The sequence below is a fragment of the Macaca fascicularis genome, chromosome 14 (assembly GCF_037993035.2).
Source record: "Macaca fascicularis isolate 582-1 chromosome 14, T2T-MFA8v1.1".
NCBI lineage: Eukaryota > Metazoa > Chordata > Mammalia > Primates > Cercopithecidae > Macaca > Macaca fascicularis.
In genome coordinates, this window is record NC_088388.1 from 16034691 (window position 1) to 16047066 (window position 12376).

Here is a 12376-nt window from a genome sequence, read left to right on the forward strand (position 1 = left end):
ACAAAATTGTTTTCCTCCCAAATCGATAACCACTCTATCAGGTGTTTAGGTACCTTTCCAGGTTAGTCTCTAACATGCCAACATAAATATATTGTAGGAGTTTTTTTTTTTTTTTTTTTTTTTTGAGACGGAGTCTCACGCTGTTGCCCAGGCTGGAGTGCAGTGGCGCGATCTCGGCTCACTGCAAGCTCCGCCTCCTCGGTTCACGCCATTCTCCCGCCTCAGCCTCCTGAGTAGCTGGCACTACAGGCGCCTGCCACCGCGCCCAGCTAATTTTTTGTATTTTTAGTAGAGACGGGGTTTCACTGTGGTCTCGATCTCCTGACCTTGTGATCCGCCCGCCTCGGCCTCCCAAAGTGCTGGGATTACAGGCTTGAGCCACTGCGCCCGGCCTGTAGGAGTTTTTTATTTTGTTGTTGTGGTTTGTTTTTTTGAGATGGACTCTCGCTCTGTCGCCAGGCTGGAGTGCAGTGGGGCAATCTCGCCTCACAGCAACCTCTACCTCCTGGGTCCCAGTTCAAGCAATTCTCCTACCTCAGCCTCCTGAGTAGCTGGGATTACAGGCGCACACCACCACACCCAGCTAATTTTTGTATTTTTAGTAGAGATGGGGTTTCACCATGTTGGCCAGGCTGGTCTTGAACTCCTGAACTCATGATCTGCCCGCCTTGGCCTCCCAAAGTGCTGAGATTACAAGTGTGAGCCACCGTGCCTGGCCTTGCTTAGTTTTCTGAAACAAGGTCCTGCTCTGTCACCCAGGCTGGAGTACAGTGACACGATTACAGCAGACTGCAGCCTCGACTTGCCAGGATCAAGTGATCCTCTCACCTCAGCCTCTCAAATAGCTGGGATTATAGGCACGTGCCACTATACCTGGCTAATTTTTAAATTTTTTTTAGAGACAGGGTCTCACTATGTAGCCTAGGCTGGTCTGGAACTCCTGGCCTCAAGCAATCCTCCTGCCTCGACCTCTCAAAGTGCTGGGATTATAGGTACGAGCCATTGTGCCCAGCCTATGCTGCTGTCTTTGAACACACAGGTATGGTGCCATGCCATCTACAGTGTCTGAAAAGCCTTCCCCCTCATTTATTAATATATTTCTTGACTTTTTTTAGGAAGTCTCTAAGATTCTCTCCAACTCTGTAATTGAGCCTCCCCCAACCCAGACAGAGCTGTGAAAAAAGATGTTTATAGCCAGGCACGGTGGCCTGCATTTGTAGTCCCAGTTACCCTGGAGGCTAAGGCAGGAAGATTGCTTGAGGTCAAGAGTTCAAGGCTGTAGGGTGCTCTGGTTATGCCTGTGTGCCTGTGAATAGCTGCTGCATGCCAACCTGGGCAACACAGTGAGACCCCACCTCAAAAAAAAAAAGTTTGTCTGATTCAGGGGTGGTAGATGACAATAGTTCTCCCCCATGAAGTACCTGAGAGAGACCTGAGCAGCGACCGGCCACTGCCACACCTTCTAGGACAGGTGCACAACTGTGCCTGCAAAGGCCACAGATGTCGTGGAGCATAAGAAACCCTGACCCTAAGGAAAGGAAAGAATCAGAGGTAGGAGGTTAACAAGTGAAAAGAGACTCCAGAACACCTGTTACCTTACAAGGCCAAATGGCTAAAAAAAAAAAAACAAAAAAAACAAAAAAACAGGTGATGCTGGCTAGGCCAGGAAAAATAGGAGGTGATAAAGACTGTGGCATACAGGGGTACGCATTCCTGGTGTAGAGTGGCAGCCCTGCTGAGCTCCAGCCAAGGACTACCCTGAGGGAATGTTGGCCCTGTATTGCCAAGAGCCTCATGGTTTTCTTTTCTTTTTTTTTTTTTGAGACAGAATTTTGATCTGTCCTCCAGGCTGGTGTGCAGTGGCACAATCATGGCTCACTGCAGCGTCCAACTCCTGGGCTCAAGCAATCCTCCTACCTCAGCCTCCCAAGTAGCTAGAAATATAGGCATGTGCCTCCATGCCTGGCTAATTTTTTTTTTTAGTTTTATAGAGACAGGTCTCCCTATATTACCCAGGCTGATCTCGAACTCCTAGCCTCGAGTCATCTTCCCACCTTGGCCTCCCAAAGCACTGGGAATATTTTTTGAGATTGGCATGAACCACCACGCCTGGACTTAATTTTTCAAGAGAAACCAGAAATAAATATTTTACTTTCTTTTAAAAAACGTTTTTCTTTTTAGGATAGCAAAGAAATAGACATTTTAATGCAAAAATTTTTTGGGTTAAAAAGAGAGAATCTTTATATTTAATTGAAATAGGTTTTTGTTTTTTGTTTTTTTTTGAGACAGAGTCTCACTGTCTCGCTCAACACGATTTCTGCTCACTGCAACCTCCACCTCCTAGGCTTAAGCGACTCTCCTGCCTCAGCCTCCTGAGTAGTTGGAATTACAGTCATGCGCCACTATTGCCCGGCTAACTTTTGTATTTGTAGTAGAGACAGGGTTTCACCATGTTGGTCAGGCTGGTCTCGAACGTCTGACCTTAAATAATCCATCCACCTTTGCCTCTCAAAGTGCTGGGATTACAGGTGTGAGCCACCGTGCCTGACTGAAACGTTATCCATTTTTAAAGAGGTAGTTCATTCACCTTATTCACAAAATGAAAGGAAATAGGGTATAAAGTAAAAAATCCCCTCTATCTCCTCCAACCTGATCACCGTGTTACCCTCTCCAGAGATCATCACTGTCACCAGTATCTTGTATTCTTCCAGAAATGTTCTAAACATATGAGGCAAATGTTATTTTTCCTTTATTCACACAGATTATAACATACTTTTCACAGGATACTATATTTTGTCTTTTCCCCTTAAAATTTATCTTAGCCTTCTCTATCAATATATAAACAACTTCCTTATTCTTGCTTACAGCTGCCTGATATTTATTTATTTTTATTTTATTTTAAAAAATAGAAAAAAGTAAAAATAAAATAAATAGACATGGGATCTCACTATGTTGCTCAAGCTGGCCTTGAATTCCTGGACTCAAGGGATCCTCCTGCGTTGGACTCCCAAAGTGCTGGGATTACAGGCTTGAGCCACCGCTGGCATGCCTGATATTTCTTTGCATGAATGTACCATAATTATTTAGCCAGATCCCTTTTGATAGACATAGAGATTGCTTCCAAAGTTTTGCTATGATAAACAAGCCTATATTTATAGTATTTCACACATTGATAATATATCCATTGGATAAAATGCTTAGAGGCAAAACTGATAGGCCAAAGGAATTCATATTTATGATTTTGATAGATACTGACAATTTACTCATCATAGAGATTGTACACATTTACATTTCTTTTCTTTTCTTTCTTCTTTTCTTTTCTTTTTTTTTTTTGAGACAGAGTCTGGCTCTGTCACCCAGGCTGGAGTGCAATAGCGCAATCTCATTTACATTTCTATCAGGAATATATGAGAGTGACTGTGTTCCCACGCTCTCCCAAAGATATGCATTATCAAACTTAAAGAAAAATTCTTTTTTTTTCTTTCCATGCCTAATGCAGCCACGGCTCGTGGTCCCAAGAAGCATCTGAACCAGACAGCAACTCCAAAACATTGGATGCTGCATAAATTGACCAGTGTGTTTGCTCCTTGTCTATCCACCGGTCCCCACAAGTTGAGAGAGTGTCTCCCCTTCATCATTTTCCTAAGAAACAGACTTAAGTATGCCCTGACAGGAGATGAAGTAAAGATTTGCATGTAGCGGTTCATTAAGATCGATGGCAAGGTCTGAACTGATATAACCTACCCTGCTGGATTCATGGATGTCATCAGCATTGACAAGATGGGAGAGAATTTCTCTCTGATCTATGACACCAAGGGTTGCTTTGCTGTATATCATATTACACCTGAGGAGGCCAAATACAAGTGGCGCAAAGTGAGAAAAATCTTTGTGGACACCAAAGTAATCCCTCATCTGGACGCTCAGGATGCTCGCACCATCTGCTACCCTGGTCCCCTCATCAAGGTGAATGATACCATTCAGATTGATTTGGAGACTGGCAAGATTACTGATTTCATCAAGTTCGACACTGGTAACCTGCATATGGTGACTGGAGGTGCTAACCTGGGAAGAATTGGTGTGATCACCAACAGAGAGAGGCACCCTGGATCTTTTGACGTGGTTCATGTGAAAGATGCCAGTGGCAACAGCTTTGTCACTCGACTTTCCAACATTTTTGTTATTGGCAAGGGCAACAAACCATGAATTTCTCTTCCCCGAGGAAAGGGTATCCGCCTCACCATTGCAGAAGAGAGAGCCAAGAGACTGGCGGCCAAACAGAGCAGTGGGTGAAATGGTCCCTGGGTGACATGTTAGATCTTTGTACGTAATTAAAAATAATGTGGCATGATTAATTAATTTTTTTTGTCAATATGGTGAAAAATGGTACTTTGGTGTGTTTTTCATGTGTATTTCTCCTATTATGAGCATAGATGATGATCTTTTCACACGTTTAGGAACAATTCATATGTTCTTTTCATTGAATTATCTTTTACATGCTTTGTCTTCTTTTTTTTTTTTTTTTTTTTTTTTTTGAGACGGAGTCTTCTCTATTGTCCAGGCTGGAGTGCAGTGGCTTGATCTCAGCTCAGTGCAACCTCTGCCCCCTGGGTTCAAGCAATTCTCCTGCCTCAGCCTCCCAAGTAGCTGGGACTACAAGCATGTGCTACCACAGCCAGCTAATTTTTGTATTTTTAGTAGAGATAGAGTTTCGCCACGTTGACCAGGCTGGTCTTGAACTCCTGACCTCAGGTGATCTGCCCACCTCGGCCTCCCAAAGTGCTGGGATTACAGGCGCGAGCCAACACACCTGCCCCCCCCCTTTTTTTTGAGACAGAATCTCGCTCTGTCTCCAGGCTGGAGTGCAGTGGTGTGATTTCAGCTCACTGCCAACCTCTGCCTTCCGGGTTCAAGCAATTCCCCTGCCTCAGTTTCCTGAGTAGGTGGGACTACAGAAATGCACCACCACACCCAGTTAATTTTCGTATTTTTAGTAGAGACGGGGTTTTGCCATGCTGGCCAGGCTGGTCTCAAACTCCTGACCTCAGACGATCCACCCACCTTGGCCTCCCAAGAGCTGTTGATATTTTTATCCATTTGTAGGTGCTCTTTATATATTAGGGAGATTAATCCTTTGCTGCTTGGAATAAGTTTCCTAGATTGGTACTTCGGTTGCTTTTTTTTTTTTTTTTTTTGAGATATGGTTTCACTTTGTCACTGAGGCTAGAGTTAGGTGGCATGATCATGGCTCACTGCAGTCTCAACCTTCCAGGCTCAAACGATCCTCCCATGTCAGCCTCCAGAATAGCTAGGACTACAGGCATGCACCACTGCTCATGGCTAATTTTTTTTTTTTCTTTTTGAGATGGAGTCTCACTCTGTTGCCCAGACTGGAATGCAGAGGCATGATCTCGGCTCACTGCAACCTCTGCCTCCTGGGTTCAAGCAAGTCTCGTGCCTCAGCCTCTTGAGTAGCTGGGATTACAGGCATGTTACAGGCATGTGCCAGCACGCCCGGCTAATTTTTGTATTTTTAGTAGCGACGGGGTTTCACCGTGTGGCCCAGGCTGGTCTTGAACTCCTGACCTCAAGAGATCCACCCACCTCCGCCTCCCAAAGTGCTGGGATTACAAGCATAAGCCACTGCACCTGGCCAAATTTTTGAAAGAAATTTTTGTAGAGCTAGGATTACAAGCATGAGCCACCATACCTGACCAGTTCTCTCATTTCTAAAAATGTTGCATTGATGGGGTTCAGGATATGCTACTCTAATATGACCAGAATATGTCATCCCAAAATACGCTTCTATCACTGGAAACTCTCATGAAGGGAAAAAGCAGGGACTCAAATCTGCATAACAAATCTTACCCTTGTTTATGGTGTTTTTCCTGGCCACCTCACTTTTCTTCTTTGCTTCAGCAGGCAAGAGTATTTAGGGCACCTCTTGGAGATTTACTCATTTCCCTCAGTATCTCCCATGTATCCATAAAGTGTATATGTTGATAAACTTGTTTTTCTCTTAATCTGTCTTTTGTTACAGGGGTCTGTCCCAACTAAGAACGATGAAGGGTAGTGAAAAAGGTATTTTTGTTCCCCTATGACATCATATTTTAAAACATGTATAAGCCACAAAAAGCCTACAAAATCAAACTTGTTTCTGAGCCAGCAGTTTGCCACCTGTACTTGCTAGTCATAGGAAAATGGATTGGAAAACCAAGGTAGGGAGGCTATAAATTGCATGGGCCGGAGTCATGCAGCTGTGACCATGGCGCTCACCATATCCTGGTTCAGGACAAGGGGATGCTTCCTGAATACCAACTGTCCCTGATGGCAATCCAGCAGTGAGGTGGAACCCCGCTGCTCCCACCAAATGGCCCAGTTTGGAAAAATTCATGGATGAGACTGAGGCTGAGCCTGTTGAGAAGAACCTGTGGAGCAGTAAGTAGACCAGGACTGTTTCCCTGAGTTCTAATCCGTGGCCTGGGGCAAGGCATTTCCCCTATCTGGGCACCTGTTTTCTTATCCCACCCGGTGGGATGTGGTGGGGAGTGGTTATATAACACTGCAGTTGACCCTTGAACACGAGCTCGAACTGCGCAGGTCCAATTACAGGTAGATTTCCTTCTGCCTCTGCCACTCCTGAGACTGCAAGACCAACCCCTCTTCTTCCTCCTCCTCCTGAGCCTTCTCAGCATGAAGACAACAAACATGGAAAAACGTTATGATGATCCACTTCCACTTAGTGAATAGTAAATATATTTCCTCTTCCCTACGATTTCCTTAATAACATTTTCTTTTCTCCAGCTTACTTTAAGAACACAGTATATAATCTCTGTAACATACAAAATATATGTCAATCAACTTTATGTTCTCAGTAAGGCTTCTGTTCAACAGTAGGCTATTAGTAGTTAAGTTCTGGGGGTGTGAAAAGTTATCTGTGGATTTTCAACTGAGCACGGGGGTCAATGCCCCTAACCCCCGCATTGTTCAAGCGTCAAGTGTAAATGATCTCAAAGTTCCCTTCCAGTTCTGAGATTAAGGGGGGCTAATTTTAATGACCTGGGACAGCCACATTTTAGAACACTTCTATCACTGGATATTTTCTGCTTAACGAAAACAACTTATACATGCACATCACTTTCCTGGAATCAAAGTCTTCCAGGTAAAACCACATGAAGTAGACAGGGCAGAGATTCTCACTTCTTTTTTTTTTTTTTTTTTTTTTTTTTTGAGACAGAGTTTTACTCTTGTTGCCCAAGTGTGAGTGAAATGGCACAATATTGGCTCGCTGCAACCTCCACCTCCTGGGTTCAAGCAATTCTCCTGCCTCAGCCTCCCAAGTAGCTAGGACTACAGGTACATGCTCCCATACCAGGCTAATTTTTTTGTATTTTTAGTAGAAACAGGGTTTCACTATGTTGGCCAGGCTGGTCTCAAACTCTTGCCCTCAGATGATCTGCCTGCCTTGGCCTCCCAAAGTGCTGGGATTACAGGTGTGAGCCAACATGCCCGGCCTTCTCATCCTCATTTTTAACATGAAAAACTTAAGGCCCAGACAGATGTGGCAGTTAATAAGCAAGAAGTCAGTAGTTCTGGGTTTAAGTTCCATCTTAGAGAGTGAACAGCTGTGTGACCTTGGGCCAGTAGTCACCTAGCCTCCGTTTCTTTACCTATAAAATGGAGACAAGGCTGGGTACAGTGGCTCATGCCTGTAATCCCAGCACTTTGGGAGGCCAAGGCAGGAGGATCAATCGAGTCCAGGGGTTTGAGACCAGCCTGAGCAACACGGTGAAACTCTGTCTCTACAAAAATACAAAAATTAGCCAGGCATAGTGGTACATGCCTGTAGTCCCAGCTACTTGGGGGACTGAGCTGGAAGGATCGCTTAAGCCTGCAAGGTTGAGGCTGTGGAGAGTAATGATCATGTCACTGCACTCCAGCCTCGGTGACAGAGTGAGATTCTGTTTCAAAAAAAAAAAAAAAAAAAAAAAAAAATCTGGTAACAATAAAATAACCTATTTTAGGAAGTTAGAGAGAAAATTAAGCAAGCATTATTGAATGGATCAATTATGATACTGCATGTCAAGCACTTAGCACAAACCTATGTTATGGAATAAATGTTTGTGTCCCTCAAAATTCACATGTTGAAGCTGTAACCTCCAGTGTGGTTGTATTTGGACATGGGGCCTCTGAAGAGTAATTAAGATTAAATGAAGTAATCAGGGTGGGGCCCTGATCGGACAGAATTCGTGTCCATGTGAGAAGAGACACTGGAGAGCTCACTTTCTCTAATACCCACATTGCCTGCACAAGCACCTGAGGAAAGGCCACGTGAGGACATAGCAAGAAGGCAGCTGTTTGCAAGCTGGGAAGAGAGCCCTCATCAGAAATCAACTCAGTTGGAATCTTAATCTTGGACTTCCAGCCTCCAGAACTGTGAGAAAATAAAACCTGTTGTTAAAGCCATTTGGCCTGTGGTATTTTGTGATAGCAGCCCAAGCTGCTAATACATCCTTGCACATCCAATATACATTAGCTATTGTTGTTATCTGTTGTTACTGATACTTCTCATGTCCAAAGTCCCACAACAAGGAAGTCAGTGAGTGGCTGAGGGCCCAGCTGAGGAAGCAGGTCCTTCACTCATCAGGCCATCTTCCTGCTCTTGTGGCAGGAATCCCCCCAGTCCCCTCCTGGGACTCCCTGTCTCCATGATTGCCTCTATCCATCCCTCCACCTCAACCACAAGGGCAGGGCTTATGGTACAGGAGGGGTGTGTGTGTGTGTGTGTGTGTGTGTGTGTGTGAGACTAACCCAGAGGAAGGGGGGCTGTGGGGTAAGCAGGAGAAGGTTCCTTTCCTGATCAAAAGAAGCAGGAAATTCTCTTCTGTTTCTGGTTCCTGGGAACAACTTCTTCTTCTTCTTCTTCTTCTTTTTCTTTTCTTTTCTTTTTTTTTTTTTTTTTTGAGACAGAGTTTCACTCTTGTTGCCCAGGCTGGAGTGTAATGACTCGATCTCGGCTCACTGCAACCTCCACCTCCCAGGTTCAAGCGATTCTTCTGCCTCAGTCTCCCGAGTAGCTGGGATCACAGGCATGCGCCACTACACCTGGTTAATTTTGTATTTTTAGTAGAGACAGGGGTTTCTCCATGTTGGTCAGGCTGGTCTTGAACTCCCGACCTCAGGTGATCCACCTGCTTTGGCCTCCCAAAGAGCTGGGATTATAGGCATGAACCATTGCGCCCAGCCCGGGAACTTCTTTAAGCTCTAGGAAGATAGGGATTGCTGGGGTAGTTCTGAGATTAACCGTCCCTAGTCCAAATAGGAACAAGCCCAAGGAATGGGCATGGAAGGAAATCAACTGATCCTTCCTGATCCAAATTCTTCCCTTGAAGATGCACTGCAGGTTTTTGGAGACATTTGAAAAACCTGAACCGGCCGGGCGCGGTGGCTCAAGCCTGTAATCCCAGCACTTTGGGAGGCCGAGACGGGCGGATCACGAGGTCAGGAGATCGAGACCATCCTGGCGAACACGGTGAAACCCCGCCTCTACTAAAAAATACAAAAAACTAGCCGGACAATGTGGCGGGAGCCTGTAGTCCCAGCTACTTGGGAGGCTGAGGCAGGAGAATGGCGTAAACCCGGGGGGCGGAGCTTGCAGTGAGCTGAGATCCGGCCACTGCACTCCAGCCTAGGCGACAGAGCGAGACTCCGTCTCAAAAAAAAAAAGAAAAACCTGAACCTCTTGCCCAGAACTCTAGAGGCATTATAAACAGATTACATACTTTCGCACCTTCAAGGTGTCTCCTAACATATACCATCTCATTTTATCCTCATAAGAGACTGGCAAGCCTTACAGTTGGCAGAGCTCAGTCTTGGAAGAGACGTACCTTATATGTGCATGTCACTTAAGAGGCCTTTCTCCCACCTTTTGTCATCACACAGATGGGTGTCTTTTCCTCTCAATGGTGAAGACGAGCCAGCCTAACCCATGCCTGAGTCCCATAGAGTACCCCATACAGGGCCTTGTGTAAGTAGGTGCTCAATAAATTTTGTAGATGGATGGATAAATGCCAGTGACTAGATCAGAGAGAAGTAAAACAGGTATTGGAGTTTTGGCCTATTGGAGAGGATAGTGTTGCCATTGTTCTAAGGAAGCAAGCTCAGGTATCTGTTCCTATAGCCTGGAACATCCACTCCTGCGCAGGCACCTGACATCATTTTAATCTTTATTATGTTATCATTATTATAACTGTCACTTATTGTCCACCGTTCAAAGTTAAAGTTCTTTGCAAATATCAAATCATTGTTCCTCACATCCACTATTAGGAGTTCCATTTAACAGATGAGGAAATGGAGGTACAGACTAGTTAAGTAATTTGCCCAAGGTTATTTAGCCAAAAATAGTGGAGCTGGGATTCAAACCTGATTGTTTATATCCTGGCCTTACGATTTTCTCTTTTTATCTTTTTGAGACGGAGTTTCGCTCTTGTTGCCCAGGCTGGAGTGCAATGGCGCGGTCTCGGCTCACACCTCCCGGGTTCAAGTGATTCTCCTGCCTCAGCCTCCCCAGTAGCTGGGATTACAGGCGCACGCCACTACGCCCGGGTAATTTTTGTATTTTTATTAGAGACGAGGTATCGCCATGTTAGCCAGGCTGGTCTCCAGCTCCTGACCTCAGGTAATCCGCCCGCCTCGGCCTCCCAAAGTGCGGGGATTATAGGCGCGAACCACCACGCCCGACCTTGGACTTAACAATTTTCAAAGTTCCTCCACTTCCCTCAGCTGAGCCTCACAATGGTCCTGGGAAGTAGACAGGAGTTTCCACGGACCACCCAAGGCCATACTGCACGTGGGAGCAGATGTGGAGCTAGAACCCAGGTCTCCCTGGGGCTTGTTCTGACACACAAAGGTCTGCATTGTGAAAGGACATGAAAGTCACACCTGCGGGGACTTAGGACCCAGCTAAATCCATGGCTGTGAATTCATCTCGGGATGCAGAGTTCCTGTAAGAAAAGAAAAGAAAAGAAGCAAAGAAAAGAAAAGAAAAGAAAAGAAAAGAAAAGAAAAGAAAAGAAAAGAAAAGGAGAGCTAGGACGCGTGGACAGACGCTTTTGCTCCAGTTTCCATAGACACTGCCCCATTGGCTCATGCTGTTCCCTCCTGTTAGAACATCTTCATCCCACGCTCTTACTCTTGCTGACTCATCATGTTTCACAATACACTTGAATTTTTCTCTCTTCCAGGAAACCTCTGCCCTTCTCTGAAGAGGGAAAAAGTGACCCTCCTCATACTCCCAGAGTACCAGGTGATTCTCTACAGCATTATCATTAAAAATCAGGGGCTGCATTCTCTCCCTCTGTCCCAGTAGTCGGGGAGCTCCTCAGGGGTGAGGACTCCCCTTCCTCATCCTGGTGTTTCCTATTGGCAATGCCTGCCACTCAGTAGTAGGTGCTTGTTGACTAAGACTATTGATCACAGGCAGGTTTGAATGTCTTTGTTCCCTCATCTCTACCCCTGTTAAGGGATTACGGAGCGTCCTATTCATTTCGGGCATATAGAAGATGCTGTTAAAGTTTATTGAATTGAATGTAACAATCATTCTGCAAAATCTGAGCAGAGAAGTCATTAGGTTTCAAAATACTTAGATAAAAACATTAAGGTGGCTCACGCCTGTAATTCCAACACTTCGGGAGGCCGAGGCAGGCGGATTACTTGAAACCATAAGCTCGAGACCCTGACTACTAAAAATACAAAAATGAGCCGGTCGTGGTGGCGCGCGCCTGTAAATCTCAGCTACTCAGGAGGCTGAGGCACGAGAACAGCTTGAACCGGGAGGCAGAGGTTGCAGTGAGCCGATATCGCCACTGAACTCCAGCCAGGGTGACAGCGAAACTCTGTCAGAAAAACAGGAAACAAAAAACCTGTGAGGTACTGAGACCACAAACTAGTGCTCAAAATATAGCTATTTCCTTTCTTGTCTGGACTAAAGCGGGGTAGGGAAGGGTGAGAAGGAGGGGATCGGCCCTCCCAACAAGTCTCATCCTCCCCAGATGCTGCTCGGTGCTCAGGGGCTGCAAGTACTCTGTCTTTGCACAGAGGAGTGGGGACTCCAGCTGTGCATGGGGGCGCACACTAGGCCCATAGCTTGATAATGGACCAGATGTAAAGTAAGGGAGGCGAAGCAGACGCTCTCTTGGAAAGGAGGCTCCTGAGTCCGTCTTGGGGCTTCCCCCAGCCAACTGTTTCCCAAATCAGTATACAGTAGGCACTTGGTAAATACTAAGCCTAGTAAAGGACTGAATGATGGTAGACCGAACCCCCAAAGCAAAAGAGAAAGGGTCCAACAGCGCCTCCTTGAGGTGCTCTGCCCCAAGCCACT

At 45.6% G+C, this 12376-nt stretch overlaps 1 pseudogene; it reads left to right on the forward strand.

Moving 5' to 3' along the window:
• Positions 1-3510: 3510 nt before the first annotated feature.
• On the forward strand, positions 3511-4299 carry LOC102135330 (small ribosomal subunit protein eS4, X isoform-like; annotated as a pseudogene).
• The last annotated feature ends 8077 nt before the right edge of the window (positions 4300-12376 follow it).